Here is an 18,104-nt window from a genome sequence, read left to right on the forward strand (position 1 = left end):
TTTAGGTTGGAGCATTTAATCCATTTACATTTAAGGTAATTATTGATATATATGTTACTATTACCATTTTCTTAATTGTTTTGGGTTTGTTATTGTAGGTTTTTTCCATCTCTTGTGTTTCCTGCCTAGAGAAGTTCCTTTAGCATTTACTGTAAAGCTGGTTTGGTGGTGCTGAATTCTCTTAGCTTTTGCTTGTCTGTAAAGGTTTTAATTTATCCATCAAATCTGAATGAGATCCTTGCTGGGTAGAGTAATCTTGGTTGTAGGTTTTTCCCTTTCATCACTTTAAATATGTCCTGCCACTCCCTTCTGGCTTGCAGAGTTTCTGCTGAAAGATCAGCTGTTAACCTTATGGGGATTCCCTTGTATATTATTTGTTGCTTTTCCCTTGCTGCTTTTAATATTGTTTCTTTGTATTTAATTTTTGATAGTTTGATTAACATGTGTCTTGGCGTGTTTCTCCTTGGATTTATCCTGTATGGGACTTTCTGTGCTTCCTGGAGTCGATTGACTCTTTCCTTTCCCATATTAGGGAAGTTTTCAACTATAATCTCTTCAAATATATTCTCAGTTCCCTTTTTCTTCCTCTTCTTCTTCTGGGACCCCTATAATTCGAATGTTGGTGCATATAATGTTGTCCCAGAGGTCTCTGAGACTGTCCTCAATTCTTTTCATTCCTTTTTCTTTATTCTGCTCTGTAGTAGTTTTTTCCACTATTTTATCTTCCAAGTCATTTATCCGTTCTTCTGCCTCAGTTATTCTGCTATTGATTCCTTCTAGAGAATTTTTAAGTTCATTCATTTTGCTGTTCATCATTGTTTGTTTGCTCTTTAGTTCTTCTAGGTCCTTGTTAGGCATTTCTTGTACTTTCTCCATTCTATTTGCAAGATTTTGGATCATCTTTACTATCATTACTCTGAATTCTTTTTTGGGTAGACTGCCTATTTCCTCTTCATTTGTTTGGTCTGGTGGGTTTTTACCTTGCTCCTTCATCTGCTATGTATTTCTCTGTCTTCTCACTTTGCTTACATTACTCTGTTTGGGGTCTCCTTTTCACAGGCTGCAGTTTCGTAGTTCCCATTGTTTTTGGTGTTTTCCCCCATTGGTAAGGTTGGTTCAGTGGGTTCTGTAGGGTTCCTGATGGAGGGGACTAGTGCCTGTGTTCTGGTGGATGAGGCTGGCTATTGTCTTTCTGGTGAGCAGGACTGCATCCAGTGGTGTGTTTTGGGCTGTCTGTGACCTTATTATGATTTTATGCAGCCTTTCTGCTAATGGGTGGGGTTGTGTTCCTGTCTTGCTAGTTGTTTGGCTTAGGGTGTCCAGCACTGTAGCTTGCTGGTCGTTGAGTGGAGCTTGGCCTTTACGTTGATATGGAGATCTCTGAGAGAGTTTTGTCATTTGATATTACATGGGGCTGGGAGGTCTCTGGTGGACCAATGCCCTGAACTCGGCTCTCCCACCTCAGAGGCTCAGGCCTGTCACCCAGCCAGAGCACCAAGACCCTGTCAGCCACATGGCTCAGAAGAAAAGGGAGTGAAAAAAAGAAAGAAAGAAAGAAAGAAAGAAAGAAAGGAAAAATAATATAAAGTTATTAAAATAAAAAATATGTTATTAAAATTTTTTAAATTAAAAGAGTAATAAAAGACAGAAAGAAAGAAAGAAGAGAGCAACCAATCCAAAAAACAAATCCACCAATTGTAACAAGCAGTAAAAACTATATTAAAAAAAAACAAAAACGGACAGACAGAACCCTAGGACAAATGGTAAAAGCAAAGCTATACAGAGAAAATCATACAAAGGAGCATATGCATACACAGTCACAAAAGGAGAAAAAGGAAAAAAAAAAAAAAATATATATATATATATATATATGGAAGAGAGCAACCAAATCAGTAAACACATCTACAAATGATAATAAGCTCTAAACACTAAACTAAGATAAACATAAAACCAAAAGCAAATTAGATGCAGAAAGGGAACCCCAAGTCTACAGTTGCTCCCAAAGTCCACTGCCTCAATTTTGGGCTGATTCCTTGTGTATTCAGGTATTCCACAGATGGAGGTAAATCACGTTGATTGTGGAGATGTAATCTGCTGCTCCTGAGGCTGCTGGGAGAGATTTCCCTTCTCTTCTTTGTTCGCACAGCTCCGGAGCTCAGCTTTGGGTGTGGCCCCGCCGCTGTGTGTAGGTCGCCTGAGGGCGTCTGTTCCCGCTCAGACGGGACGGGGTTAAAGGAGCCGCTGATTCGGGGACTCTGGCTCACTGAGGCCGGGGGGAGGGAGGGACACAGATGCGGGGCGAGCCTACGGTGGTAGAGGCCGGTGGGACATTGCACCAGCCTGAGGCGTGCCGTGAGTTCTCCCGGGGAAGTTGTCCCTGGATGCCGGGACCCTGGCAGTGGCGGGCTGCACAGGCTCCCCGGAAGGGGGGTGTGGAGAGTGACCTGTGCTCGCACACAGGCTTCTTGGTGGTGGCAGCAGCCTTAGCATCTCATGCCCGTCTCTGGGGTCCACGCTGTTAGCCGCGGCTTGTGCCCGTCTCTGGAGCTCGTTTAGGCGGTGCTCTTAATCCCCTCTCCTCATGCACCCCGAAACAATGGGTCTCTCGCCTCTTCGACAGGTCCAGACTTTTCCCTGGACTCCCTCCCGGCTAGCCGTGGTGCACTAACCCCCTGCAGGCTGTGTTCACGCCGCCAACCCCAGTCCTCTCCCTGCGCTCGGACCGAAGCCCGAGCCTCAGCTCCCAGCCCCGCCCGCCCTGGCGGGTGAGCAGACAAGCCTCTCGGGCTGGTGAGTGCCAGTCGGCACCGATCCTCTGTGCGGGAATCTCTCCGCTTTGCCCTCCGCACCCCTGTGGCTGCGCTCTCCATCGCGGCTCCGAAGCTTTCCCACTCCACCACCCGCAGTCTCCGCCCGCGAAGGGGCTCCTAGTGTGTGGGAACCTTTCCTCCTTCACAGCTCCCTCCCACTGGTGCAGGTGTCATCCCTATTCTTTTGTCTCTGTTTTTTCTTTTGCCCTACCCAGGTACATGGGGAGTTTCTTGCCTTTTGGGAGGTCTGAGGTCCTCTGCCAGGTTTCAGTAGGTGTTCTGTAGGAGTTGTTCCACGTGTAGATGTATTTCCGTTGTATTTGTGGGGAGGAAAGTGATATCCGCGCCTTACTCCTCCGCCATCTTGAAGCTCTCTCTCCATGGCCTTTTAAAATCTATTGCCAGTATAGCTTCCAATCCGGCCTCATACTACCTTTCTACATGTACTACAGTGATGCTCAACCATGGATACACATTAGAAGCAAATGGGGAGCTTGGAGAAAGTACCCAAACTCTGTCTCCTACTCATATGTCTCCCACTCAGCCACCTCCTTGAGAGATTCTGATTCAACTGACCTATGGTAGAGCCAAGGTATTAGGGAATTTTAAAATTTCCCCAGGTGCTTTTTACATGTAGCCATAGTTGAGAATCAGTGATATACTCTTTGATGCAATCAAATGAGTGTACTTAGCAAAGTACTTTACCAACACCCCATACTTTTGCCTGAGCAATTCCCCTTGAAAGCAGCTCTCTTTGCTCTATTCTTCTTCCTACAGAAAATGCATGAAGACTTCTGATTTTCTTCCAACTGGAAAGAATCAATCCTTTTCCTGGAAATTGTTAGTACATTTTCATATATTACATTCATTCATGTCAGCAGGGAAGACTCTGTGTTAGATAAGGACAATGCAGAGTGTTAGAATAAGATAAGGTCCCTGTCTTCACATAGCTGCCCATCTTGTGGGATAAGAGAAACACATGAACCAACAAATAGGGCTTCCCTGGTGGCACAGTTGTTGGGAGTCCGCCTGCCGATGCAGGGGACACGGGTTCGTGCCCCGGTCTGGGAGGATCCCACATGCCACGGAACGGCTGGGTCCGTGAGCCATGGTCGCTGAGCCTGTGCGTCCGGAGCCTGTGCTCCACAACGGGAGAGGCCACAACAGTGAGAGGCTCGTATACTGAAAAAAAAAAAAAATGAACCAACAAATACCATAAGTTTTATAATAGCAATATGGAAGTGTCCATGAGATAGTGTTTAGGCATAAAAGGCTCTATTCTTCCTGGTGCAATAACAATTTATGTATATGTCATCGGTATATGTTTGAGGGCAAGTACCACGCATCATTCACCTTTATGTATTGCAAAGACCACGTTTCTCTTACAATAGTGTTAAATGTTTACTGAATCAATGAATGAGTGAGTGAGGAAATGAGTGAATGAGTAATACGTTGGTGATTAGGAGTCATTGGGAAATAGTGTCAGCTTCAAGGGAGTAGTGCCATAGTTCAGTGCCTGCCCAGGGTGGAGGGTGTCCCACTGGAGTTACATCATCGTTTTCAGTCCTAAGCTATGTGTGAGTTCTACAATTTCCGTCAACCAACCATTCCACAGTTTATTTTAAATGGTAATAATAATATCTTATTAGAAACTAGGTCCAATTCTCTCATGACAAGAAGGTGGTAATGGTCTGTCCAAAATAATACTTAGCACCTTTGCTTTTAATAAGCAAATCCTGGAGATCAAATGGGATGGTTTGATGGCTGATGGGAAGAACTGGGGGTGGGGGGATTAGAAGAAACACCTGTCCACCCTACAGATCCATGAGACTTCCTCCTTCCCTGTTGAACTTGCCATGGTCTCCATGTTTTCTTTGGGCCTCTTAAAGATATTGCTGAGAAAGCTGCTAAAATGGCCACCAAATAAATGAAGATGAATAGGGCCCTGCAATAATTTCCAGGCTGATTGGGGTGGGGCTAACAAGTGAAGGACAAATGCACATGTGAAAGTAATTGTGCTTCTCCAGTGGAAACCTCTAATCCTTCAAGCAATTAATCATACCCTAAGAAGTAAACTGTTCTCGGGGAGAAAGCCATCTCTGAACATCCAAGTACTTTGAGGACACTAGTGAACCAGAGAATAAGAGTCATCAGCTGAGTGAGCTGAAAGGGTTAGCCCAGCTTCCGGGAGCGTCTGAGTCAGGAGAGATAAAAGGAAGTGTTTCCTAATCCAGAGGATTTCAACACTGTGGAAACTCATTTCCCACAGAGATACAACAATGTGCAAATATAAATCATTTCCAAAAAAGCCGTTTAGAAAACTTCACATGTCATGATAAAGGCGTTGAAACTGCTCACATGTTTTTGGCCATGTCTTTGACATTTATTCATTCTTTAATTTATGGATTGAATATTAATCCATTTATTCATTTATTCGATGACTCATTTATAGAGTCATGAGTATGAGTTATTATTTTTTTGTTTGAGCATCTACTCTGTGCCAGGGGCTGTGTTACTGTGGGTACAAAGATGAACGTGGCCTAATCCCTGCCCTCAGAGAACTAGCCATCTATAAAGGGAAGAAGAAACATGAAGAGAAAATCATACTGTGGTGAGTGTATTGATATTACCGTTTATAATGGTAAAGGGAGGCAGGATCTTAAATGAAGATGCAGGGGAGGAGTGAGCCAAGGGAAGAACCATGGGGACAATTGAGGGATCTGGTTCTAGGATGTGGTTTTCAGGCAAGGGAGACATTGGGGGCAAAAGCAGGTAGAAAAGTGTGGGGCAGTGCGCCGTGTGTGGAGAAGTGGAAGCTGCTTGGCATTGTGGAAGCGTGGATGGTGGAGAGAACATCCAGAGATGTGACCAACATGGTAGCCAGAAGTCTTGGATGTTGGGTAAACAGTGTATAGACTTTATCACGTGAGAACTGAAGAACGATTTGAGGGTTGGCACAGGGAACCGACACAGACAAGTTCTAATTTTTGAAAGGTTATATTTGCGGTTAGAGAGATTGGCTCTGAAAAGGGTCAGAGTGGAGAGGGGTAAGGAGGGGCCAGGGATGCAGTGATCAGGGTGAAGCCATAAAAGGGCAGGGGAGCAGGAGGTGGAAACAAAAGTTATTCGGGAGATAGAACTGGATGACATGTGGCTGTGGTCATGAAGGAAGGGGGAGGGGAAGCAGACTCCAGCATCTGGGTTGAGTGACAGTGGAGCCACTCACAGAAATAAATGATACAGGAAGAGGAGCAGTTTGGAGTGAGGGTTGTAGGCAGCGCAGCACAATGTACCTCCAGGGAACACTGACTTTGTAGGCACGATACCATCCATGTCTTCCATTGGTAAGCAGCCGTGTGTGCTACAGGAGACTGAGTCAAAGTGATTTTCCCTCAACTTAGCTCATCAATACAACCAGTATGTAGGAGATTTTCTTTGGAGACCCCAGACTGCTTTTCCAAAACTGGAAGAGTCCAAGCTCCCTTTGCTTCCATTCATGCATTCACTTATTCATACATTCACAAACATGAAGCCCCTGCTAGAACCTAGGCACCAGCATAAACCAGATAATATATGGGAGCTCACATTCCAATGAGAGGCAGTAAGGTATGATGGATAGAGAGCTGGCTTTTGAGTCAGACAGACTAGGATCTAAATGTTGTCACCACTGCTGACTAGGTGTGTGACCTTAGGCACACTCTCTAACTTATCTGAGCCTCCATTTACTTATTTTGATGGGTTTGGAGTTCAACTATATGAACTACCAACGCAATGCTGATCACCTATGTTCTCCACTACTGGTAGCTGTTAGTTTGATAATTATTATTGCAATTAGATATATACAAGTAAACAATTCAACTACACTGAGATAAATATTCTGGGAGATAGAAACACAGGGAAAGCGCCTAACCCATGAGAACAAGCAGAGAAAGCACCTACCTAGAATGGGCAATGTCTCAAAAAATAGATATGAGAAAGCGGGGAAAGAAAGGAAGAGGGCTTCCAGCAGATGGCTTTGGTATATTTCAGTGCATTGAATCAATCAGTAGAGGACCAACCCATTTGGGCCACTGAAAGTCATTCATCACAGAGCAGGCTGCAGAATGGCTGGTGTCAAGGCTAAAATATAGGCGGGGCCAGTTCCTGAAGGTCTCACATACCATGTTCACAAGGTCAGGAGCTGAGGCTTTGGTTTGTAGATAATAAGGGGTCACTGGGCTGGGCAGCTGAGGAGTATTTAGGGAGATCACAGAGGCTGCACTATGGGGGATGCTTTAGAGGGAGGGCAACTTGCTGGAATCACTGAAGAAAGGATGTGCATCTAAACCAAGGAAGTAGAAGTGGGAAGGGAGAGGTGACAGCTTCAAGGGATATAGAGATAAACTAGGAGTAATTCAGTATCTTTCAGAGCCTGAGGGTCTACAGGAGCAGGGGAGCTGACCTAGACAGTGGATAATGAAGCTAAGCTGTGGTCAATCAAATGGGACAACAGAATCATTTCTTGACTTACAGTGATGTTCTTGCAGGGGAGAGGGAGACCTGGGATGGAGATGCAAGGTCTGGGCTTCCTAAAAAATAAAGGTGGCATCTCAAGCCATGGGAGTGGGTACGGGAGTGTGTTTAGTGAGAAGAAAATGATTTGGAGTATGGGGCCACGGGGAAAATATCATTTTAAGGAGCTGATGGAAGAGGAGGAGTCTAAAATAAAACTGAAAAAGGGCCAGAAAAGTAGGGAGAAGTTGGGAGAAGACTGTAGCAACAGTCTGAAATGCTACGGAAGTGTCAAGTAGGTGAGTAGAGGACTATTCCCCTGGGTTGAAGAGTCATCACACAGCCACCAAAGGCATGGAGGCAAAGCATCATTTCCTTCCTTCTTAAAGCTCTTCTCCATAGCCATCCATTCTGTTCCCCGAAGTTTGGCATTGTGATACAAGATATACACCTTGTCTCTCCCCACAACCCAAAGAGGGGTGTTTTGGCCTTTTTCATTTCATGATCTTTATCATCAATGATCAAGAGGAAACAAAGGATGGCACACAGAACAAACAAGAGGGTCGTGCCCAGGTCTTTCAACCATGGTCCCGTTCCCAATTTCACCCCCCAAAATTGGATCTCTCACCTGAAAATAGTGCTGAAGATAGATCCAGGATAAAACATTAAGAATTGACCAAGAAGTCTAAATTCAGGGGCCAGCTCATCTCAAGCGGACAACTTAAAGGCCTCTTGGAATTTCCTCATCCGTCCTCTTGTCTCCATTTTCTTTGTTAATCTTGAACATGTGCCCTTAGGTGTTGAGGTGGTTAGAGGCTGAGTCCTGTTAGGCTGCCTTACGTTTGTGTGGAGAGCAGACCTAGAGTCAGAAGAAGCGTCTTTCTAATTCAGTGATACGCCACTTTTTGTTGACACCAGTTACATAGTGGAAAAGCTGTTAGATATTCAAAAACGCATTTGTAACCACTATTCCATAGTAAACCAGCTCAGAAATTAAGCTAAGGCATATGGTTCAAATTAGACCAAAGTTGTCTTTCGAAACTATGGGACACACAAACGTGAATTGCTGGGTAGACTTTGCAAATTAAGAGAATCATTTTATTTGTCAAAAATGTGTGTGTATGTGTGAGTGTGTATATTCACTCACAAATATTCATTGGGGGCTATATGTATGTGTTTTTTTTCTTCTCTTCTTTTGGACAGAGAGTATTTGTAACCCACTGACTCCCAACATCAGGGTCCCGTTAGGGTGAGGGTGTATGGATTTTGCCATTAGTAGTCAGAAACTCCGGACTTAGCGCTCTGCCACTTAACATTAGCACCCCAGGATCTTTGACCATTAGAAGTGGTCAAGACCTTGGTTTCCAGCAATACTTCTCGTAAAGGAAATTCTCAGATAGAAGCCAAACACTGGAAAAGAATTGCTGACTCCAGGACTGTTTTGTAAGACTGTACGGTGATTTATAAACAGTGGGGTTTTTTGGTTTGTTTGTTTGTTTTAATGAAGTTGGCTAGTGCCCTTGAACTTTCTCGCACAGGTAAAGCCGTGTGCCAGCATGCTCCTTGGAGGCCCCTTTCTCTGTGAGAGAAGTCAGGCTTCATGTCCCCACAGCTTCCTTTGCTTGGAATGAGTTACCTTCTCTCCTCTGCTCTCGAGCAGTGCTAGTTACGGCTATCTGTGGGAGTCACAAATAAACAGTTATTGGAACCACCTTCTGTGTTCCATGCTGTGTGGTTCAGATGAAGAACCAGGGCTGCAAAAGCCTGATTGCCATCCAAAGTGTAGCCACCTCCAGCCTCAGCATCACATCACCTGGGAGTTTTCTAGAAGTGCAGATTCTCAGACCTCAGTCCAGATCTTCTAAATCAGAATCTGCATTTTAACACAATCCCCAGGGAACCTGTCTGCACATTAAAGTTTAATAAACACTAGTCTAGAGCAGTGAATTAAAAAATGTACAGTCCCTCTCTGCGCGTGCGCGCGCGCACACACACACACACACACACTTTGGGACATACGTGCATCATATATAAATTTTTTGTCCTTTACTAATATATGAGGTACATTTTAAAATATGCACAAAATACAGACATTTAAAAGGGTGAAGCAGAAGGTACATGTGAATAGTTCTATTACTTTCTTATTGTACCCTCTTAGGTTATTGGGGTGCAATACTTTGTAGACCCCTGTTCTAAGGAAGCAAATAGAGAGCTAAAAGGAATCTTAGAACACTTTCTATATGATGGTCAGGGTTCTTAAGGCCTCAGGGAACACAAAACACACATAGAAAGTAATTTGTTGGGCTAAATTGAATATATGTATGCCACCCACAGGTAAAGCCATATCCCCAGCATATGCATTTATATGTAGTGTTTATCAATTTCATCAGGTTGAGAAATGTAAAACCCATTTTTCTCTTCAAAGTAAAATGCTGTAGGATGTTCCTTGGGCTATGAATCAAAATAGGAAGTCTAAATCTTTGTTTTTTAGTTTAGTCATTCAAGTCAGTAACGTATTTGGTATCCTCTCTGACGCACCTAGCTTTGGACTAGCTTCCCCTCTGACCTAGAACATCATCATTTAAATGGGTGACATCAGTTACTAAATCCAGATGGCTCTGTGTTCATGTGAACAGCATCTCTGACCACCCTGTTTCTTTCTTACCATGTATCAGGCCTTGTGTTGGCATTGGGGTTAAAAGACAAATTGATCACCCCACAGAACCTGGTTTAAGGAGAAAAAGAAGCTTCACAACAAATCATTACAGCAATACATAAGTCTTATCATGCAGTGTGGACAACTTGCAAAAGGCAGAAGACAGGAGTAAGAAGAGCTTCCTCTGGAAGCTGAAGGAGGTGACATTTGAGTTGGGCCTGAAGGGATGAATAGGAGTTTGCCAGGCACAGGGCACAGAGAAGGAACTTGGGGGTAAAGGGACCTCCCTGAGCAAAGGCATTGGGCAGGAAACCTGCTTTATCAGCGTTCCTCTTGGGTGAAGTGCAAACTCTTCTCACTCAGTCAGTTAAATGAAATAATTTAAATTGACATGAAATAATAACCCTGAACGCTTACTGAACAGTAGGCTCTTGGGTTTGTAAAATCGAACGACTCTGAGAGTAAGTTATTTCATACGGTTTGGCCACGACAGTGTGTGGAAAGTTTCTCAGCAGAGCACAGTAAGTACTTCTCATTTACAGTAAAATCTGGAATGTTTGGGAAAGGTTTGTGCTAGGGAAATTGAATTTTCAGATTAACTGCATAAAAATGGAAAGTCTGGTTTAAAAAAACCTTACTAATTTTGTTTTCCTTTGAAGAGATAACTGCTGTTAACATTTTAGAGACATTTCATTTTAATCTTATCTAGTAAGAGAAAAGCCGAGCACTTATCCTGTCTTTTCAGCTTTACATAATGCCGTTCCAAATTCCACCCCCCAAAATTGGATCTCTCACCTGAAAATAGCGCTGAAGCTGGGGGGGTGGCCATGCCACGCAGCAGGTGGGATCTTATTTCCCTGACCAGGGATCGAACCCGCGCCCCCTGCAGTGGAAGCGCCAAGTCTTAAACACTGGACCGCCAGGGAAGCCCCCCTTAATGCCTTTTTAAAATTTAACATTTTAGCACGTTGCCGTGACTTAAAGACCACATAATATTTTCAGCTTATAAATATTTTGTACATTTTAAATCCTTTCTATGTTATTGATGATCCAGGTTGGTTTGGAGGTTTTAACATTGTAACTAATGCAGAGAACGCTCTTACACATAATCCTGATGCATATTTCTTATTAGTTCTTAGAAGTACATTTACTGGGTCAAAGATTATGAATAATAAACAGTTTTAAACTTTAGTTATACATTGTCAAATTGCCTCCAAAACAGCTTGGCCAAATTACTCTATCGGAGGCCATGTATGAAGCCCTTCGCCTCTGCATGCTTGTGGATACAGAATGTTGACGTGTCTTTTAAAACCTCTGATTATCTGATCAGTGAAAAGCTGTGTTTCTTGGACCCCTGGCTCCTTCTTATTCTCATTTGCCAATGTCTCCTGCTCTGCCTGGCCCTGGGGCTGCCCACGACTCAGTCTGGGGCTGCTTCTCCCACACCCTACGTCTAGGAGAATCTCATTCACTTACATATTTCACTTTCTATTTGTAGACTTAAACAGTAAAGGCATCCCTCCTGCCCAGCCCTCTCTTTTGAACATCAGACCCAAGAGCACAGACCCCAGATCACATCTGAGGCAGCCCTAGTGCATTCCCTTGAACCTCACCCCCAAACCTGGATCCTGTTTCAGTATTGGGATTATGTACCAGAGTGAGTTCCACACTGATATAACATTAAGACATTCTAACAGCGTGGGTGTCTGATAACGGATGAGTGGGTGTTAGCTACAGAGGAAGTTCCAGTGTCCTTGGAATCAGTAACATACCCACATCCAATCCACCTCTTTTTCATGCCAGAAAGTCAGGAGTTATCTTTGAGACCCCGTCTGCCTCTCCACCCACGCCCCACCCACCTGTCAGAGCCTCCTACTGACTCTGTCTGGAACGTGAAACTCAGAGCCCCTGGCCCCTCTCAGCCCTTGTCCGCGCATCCCTAATTTTAGCTTGGATTACTGAAAGCACCTGATAGCCCGACTTCCAGCATCTACGTTTGCCTCTTTCCAATCCATTCCCCGTGTCATGTCACAGAAGATGACTTGAAAAGGCAAGTCTGATCCTACCTCTTCCTTGACTGAAACCCCAAGATGCTGCTCGTTCAGCTAAGATGGTGCTGATGGTGTTCAAGGGCCCCACAGAGCCCTACATGGTGTGGCTCAGCCCTAAGCTCCTGTTCCACCCCCTCTACGCTCCCCAACTCAATACCCTTCCTCACGTCCCAGAAGGCAAGCTCCAGGCCTTTGCAAATGCCATGTGTAGCCCTGTGCCCAGAACACTCATCTCTCTCCCAGGCTGCCTCCTTACCTGCCAAGTGCTCGTCCTTCTTTATGTCTCCACCTTAATGCCACCTCCCCAAGGGAGTCTTCCTGGAACCCCAGGCTAGGACATGTTGTACACCCCATGTTCTATTCTAATGATTTATTAAATACCTCTCTTCCCTGATCTATTGTAAACTACATGAAAGTGAGGACCAAGTCAGTCTTTCTCCCTGCTGGATCTGCAGGCCCCTGCACACTGCAGCTCATAGTAGGTGCTCAGTAAACTCTTGGTGTACAAATGAATGAATCATTCTTGAAATATCTTCAAGATTTTTTACCTTTTAATTTCTTTTTGAATTGTTTACTTATAAATGTTACTGTTTGGGGGGGAAACAGTAATTTATTGACTTCTAAGAACTTTCTGTCATCTGTGGTAAATTTCCTTTGGGTAAGGCATATTTTGTGTGTTTTGTTTATTGTAAACACATAACAATAACAGCTAACTCTCATATAATTATTAGTGTGAACAGGCAGAGTTTTATGGTGCCTTATATGTTTTAACCTCACACCACCTTATGAGTGGGCATGATTATTAGCACTAGTTTGCAGAGGATGAAACTGAATCTCAGAGGGGTTAAGTAAGTTGTTGAAAGTCACACAGCAATTCGTAACAGAAGCAGAACACTGTACTCTTAACCTTTACACTACGCTGCCTCTGAAGAAGTGTTTAATTTTTTTTTTTTAAGTTCAGAGGAGGTAATATTCAACCTGCCCTTTGAAGAACAGGTGGAATTTGACGGAGAAGGAAACAGCAGGACGAGCACCCTCAGGAAGGAGCAGCTGCTGGTCATGGAGCCATGAACACATTGAGCAGTCTGGAAAAGGTAAGTACACACCAGGCTAAATCCTGGAGGCAACAAAGATGAAGAGGGTACGAGAGCCAGGGCTTAGAAGGACCTTTTGCTTTGCAAAGGGGATGAGGATTTATCCTGTCAGCAGTAGAGGCTGCTGGAGGACTTACAAAGGGAGCTGTCGTCTGCATTACTCTGTAGATGAGTGTGCTTCTTCTTCCTGGTAAGAGATACGATGAAATCATGGTAATACAAAGTTGCATGCAACCGAATAGTGTCTTAACTGTAAAAATCCGGGTTCACAGTCCTGAGAAATGCAGCCCATGAGGCTGTGAAGACAGAGAATTACGTGTGTGCCTGAGCTGCTATTTCCTCCTTTGTTTCCATGTAAGAAACTGTACCATCATGTCCAGAGGAGGGCGTGTTGGACTGTCTCCCCATGGGTATCATTGCTCCAATGATGTGAACACCAAGGGAGTGGTGACTGCCAACACTAGTGCCCCCAGTGGTGTCCTAGTGGAAAGGGAGTTAATTGCAATTCTGTGAAATATCTCAACTACTCTTCCAGAAGTAACAGCATCTTTGTAATCAATGGCAAGGGAGTGTTTGTAGGGAAATCAACCAAGAAGGATTCAGTAGGTTGGCCCGATTTCTGTGACGTTATCAGAATTACTGTACGTAGAAGCCTCACTCACAGCAGGGTTTACACACAGGTGCACGGAGCCTGGAGAGATTCGGGGTAGAATCAGGAGTGTCCATGTCCTAGGATGGTGGGGAGGGGTGGGAGAAGAGGAATTGTTTATTCTCAATCACCTCTTAGGCTTTTATTGTTTACTATGAATGTGTAACACACCACCATCATTTTAGCCCCAACTGTGACTGTGTCATAGTAGAAGTCACAGTATTTCAACATGTAGTTGCTTCAGAGATTTTGAAATAACATTTCTGCTCACCACCCTTTCAAGACGCTAGCTCTTCTTAAGTAATACTTGAAAACAGAGCACAATTTTGTTTTAAAAATATTTTAATGAGTGCATTTTAATATTATCGGTGTCTTTTGTAGTCATATTTATTTTATTCTTATCTATTTAAACACATTCTGAGAAAGCAATCTTAGGTCTTACCTGTCTGCCAAAAAGAGCTATAACACAAAGATGGTTAAAAATCCCTGAGCTACACAGAGAACAGACTTGTGGTTGCCAAGTGGGAAGGGGGTGGGGGAGGGATGGAGTGGGAGTTTCAGATTAGCAGATGTAAACTATTATGTGTAGAACATATAAACAGTGAGATCCTACCGTACAGCTCAGTAAACTGTATTCAGTATCCTGTGATAAACCATAATGGAAAAGAATATGAAAAATAATGTGTGTATATATATATATATATATATACGTATACAATGTGTGTATATATATATATGTGTGTGTGTGTGTGAATCACTTTGCTGTACAGCAGAAATTACCATAATATTGTAAATCAACTATACTTTAATAAAACAAATTTAAAAAAAGAATCCCTGAGCTAAAATATTAAAAATGAGACCAGCTTACTAGACTTATTAGACTTCCTGACACCCTCTGATGTACGATGCGTGAAAAAGCTTTCGTCCCATAATGGTTAGAATTGTTTCCAGGAGTCCTAGTACTGGGAAAATCTGGACTGCTGTTCTTCTAAGAAAGTTGTCTGTATATTGAACCTTGTCTTTGAGTGTTTTGACCTTCTGAGCTACTGTTGAGCATCGATCTGCTCTTCCCTAGGGATGCCAGGTTTAACAAATAAAAATATAGGACTCCTTTGTACTATATCTATGTGGTACATATATACGGATTTCAAATAAACAATGACTGATTTTGAGAATACGTATATATCAAGTATTGCATGGGACATACTTAAACTAAAGATTATTTGTTGTCCACCTGAAATTCCGTTTTAATTCAACATCTTGTATTTTACCTGGAAACCCTAAAAACACCAAAATTGGGCCAGTATCCCCCAACTAATTAACTACAAATTGTTAGAAAGTGTTTTCTTACAGTGTTTACTGATGGAGATTAGTTAGCTGCCAAAGGTCTCAGACTTTGATTAAATGTGAAGGTATTTTGAAGTTGAAATTTTCTTATTATCCCCCAGTGATCACAAACACCTGTTTTCAACTTTGGGACAAGCATACAACTCACACATATTACCAGTCCTTAAAGTCCATTTACCACCGTCCAAGAATTTTGGTGTTAACTGTGTCCCCCGAGATCCTGTGATAATCCAGTTTCTGTATCAAAGAAATATGGTCAAAGTTTAGACTGACAGGGAAACTGAATTTCAAAACCTTTTGACACTCATCCCGTTGTTAAGTATTTTGGTTCCAAATCAAGCAAACGTCATAATTTCCTTTGTCTGGGATGAGATTCCAATCATGAAAATAAGGAGCATAGACATCACCGAGGAGGAGAATGTCACTCTCGCATCCAGGTGCATCACACCAAAGCCCAGTAATCATCAACTGCTCGAGGCCAACAATTCCAAATTTATTTTTAACAGAAGAAAAAGTAGTCAGCATGAAGCCAGAAAACAAACCGGCCTGAAGTCGGTATGTATATTTATAATGTGATATGCTTTCTGTGTTTCTATTCCTTCACCATAGTAAAAAATATTATAAATGTGAGACGAAGAAAGATAGATGTGAGTGGTTAAAGGCGGCGGGTTCAATGTCTTAGTGAATGAGAGACTTACTTAGGGAAAAATCAATCTGAGTGTTGCAAATTATGTAATGATGCTTTGTAAAAAGGCAGTGATCTCGCCTCAAGCAACTTTTGAAGGACAGAGATGCGGGTTTGAGAACACAAACTTGCTTGCTTGCTTTCCGTTTTTTTCTTCGTCTTTTAGTGCTCTGACTATGCCCAGTTTGAAGTTTCATTAAATAGAATCTACTAAATAAAATACTTGTTTCTCTACAAGTACCATCTGCAAAAATAGATGCCTTCCGTTCTGAATTAGTTCCAGCTTCCGGGTTATCATCAGACAAACCCAGATGCTCTACATTTTCATCTCCTTATCTAAAGGGAACAATGTGGAGCCGTCTTCTCTGTGTTACATTTGAACTCATCCAGACTAGAATAGTAAGTAAGATTCCACGAGCTAGTTAAACCTCTTCCCTAAAGAGAAAATTGGGGGCAGTGCATCAGGGAGGCTATCGCAGGCCAACCCGCCTTGTTTTTTTTCTCCACTCAGACATAAATTTTCCTGTTTCACCAGTCATCTTACAACAATGCATGTCCAAGCCATGCTGTGATTAGAGGGGAGTATATGCTTATTACCCAAGTTATTCACATGTTGGAGCACGGAGAGACCAAGCGTGGTAAACCAAAGGAAATTTCCATTTGCTTTTCAGCTGCTGCGCATTCTTACTCTATAGGAAAGTTAGCTGTTATTAAGTAATGATGTTCAGCTGAAGTTGGTCACTCGTAACAACAGACAGATGTAAAATGTTTTATTTGGGTTAGCCAACTCTCTCCCAAATAAAGGGCCTGAAATTGAACTGTCTTTACAAAAATATTCAGCAAATGATACCTTATTCCAGTGCTCGGATTCTTTGCCATGGAAAATGGGAAATGAGTCTCCTAGTGAACCCACTATCTGTTTAAACTTGTCTTTGCCCAGAGAAAACTTGATGTTCTATGGAATGAAAAAAATTTTTAATGAATCTACATTGAGGAGTAAAGGGTATAACTATGCAAACCAAAGGATTTTTTTACTTACTTATGGAATTTGAAACAATAATAATGAAATGGAAACATAGGAAAAAGGCTAAATATTTGACCACAGAGGCAAATTGGATCATTAGATGCTCACATGCAATGTAAAATGTGGGATTTGTCTTTAAAGCAGTACTTGTTGCTTTTCCAATGTATAATAAGGCAAAAGAAAGACTTTGTCAGTTCTCCAAGCCATCACTTACAACCTCCAGCCACATAATCCTTTAGGAAGTTGGGTGTTTTTAAGACACTGGTTCTGATTCAGTGGCCCGAGTGTGGGACCCAAGAGCTGGGATTTCTGATTAACATTAGTAAGCGATGCTGGAGCTGCAAGCCTTTTATTATATGCTGTCCTGTCTTCAGGGTCCAGGGATATGGATAGTTCATCTCAAGGTATTTCATGACCACAGAGAAAGATATCTGCCCATCAAATGAACGAAGATTCATAAAGCCTGTTTCCATCCCTACTCCTGCCACTGGCTCAGTGACCTTGAATAAATCACTCTCAACCTTTGTGATCCTATTTTTCCCCAGATATAAAGTGCAAAGTTTAAACCAGATCAGCACTCCTCAGAGTGTTCCCACACGTCAGATAAAGGCCAGATTTACAGAGTTAAGCATGTTTCTTTGCTGTAGAACTTCTCAGACCCTGTAATATACAAATGTGCTGTGTGAGTCTCCAGTGGGTGGGGACAGTGGGGTGCTTGGAGGTTCTGTAGGCAAAGCTTCCCCAAATTACCTGACCACAAATTGCTTTATTTGTGGAATACCTATTACCACACACTTAGGGGAAGCCTGAGCAAGAGAACTGCTAAGGTTCTTCTATTAGCTTCAGCTCCCTCAGCCCTAAAATCCAGGATCTTTCCTCTGGCCTCTGATGTTCTTAGCCAGTGAACCCCGAAAGCAACTGTAGGATGATATCCATCATCCAGGGAAGAAAACTTAGAGAAATTTTAAACCAATTGCTTTCCTTTTCTCCCAAATTCTCATTTTTCCCTTCAAGACAATTCACCTGAACTTTTATTCCCTAGGACACCTTTCCTGGCAAACTGAAAACTCCACCCAACAGCTACCATATTTGTACATTCAGCCCCATTGATTTTCTCTTCCTTCTCACACCGAAGGACCCACTCCTTTGCTTGAAAGTAATGAGGCTGAACTTTTAGGCAACCCGGTTTACGTGCTTGTGAATTTCCCACAGATTCTATATAACTCTAAGTGGCGAAGAGTATAGATCATGATTTCAGGGTGTGGTCTCAAGACCAGTAGCCTCAGCATCACCTGGG

The 18,104-nt window shown here is 42.8% G+C and overlaps 1 protein-coding gene across 7 annotated transcripts in view; it reads left to right on the forward strand.

The window, feature by feature from the left end:
- The window catches only part of KCNJ15 (potassium inwardly rectifying channel subfamily J member 15), a 55,526-nt gene that overhangs the window by 21,651 nt on the left and 15,771 nt on the right, over nt 1-18,104 (forward strand). For 4 of the 7 annotated variants that reach the window (XM_019923178.3, XM_073804503.1, XM_019923179.3 and 1 more), the window contains exon 2: nt 12,965-13,102. The gene's annotated coding sequence lies outside the window, so the exon portion shown is untranslated. Of the gene's footprint in view, nt 1-3,883; nt 5,422-12,964; nt 13,103-15,604; nt 15,654-18,104 lie in introns of those variants that run through there. The other 3 variants (XM_073804504.1, XM_073804506.1, XM_033856081.2) reach the window with 2 other exon arrangements.

This window comes from Tursiops truncatus, chromosome 4 (assembly GCF_011762595.2).
Source record: "Tursiops truncatus isolate mTurTru1 chromosome 4, mTurTru1.mat.Y, whole genome shotgun sequence".
NCBI classification, from domain to species: Eukaryota; Metazoa; Chordata; class Mammalia; order Artiodactyla; family Delphinidae; genus Tursiops; species Tursiops truncatus.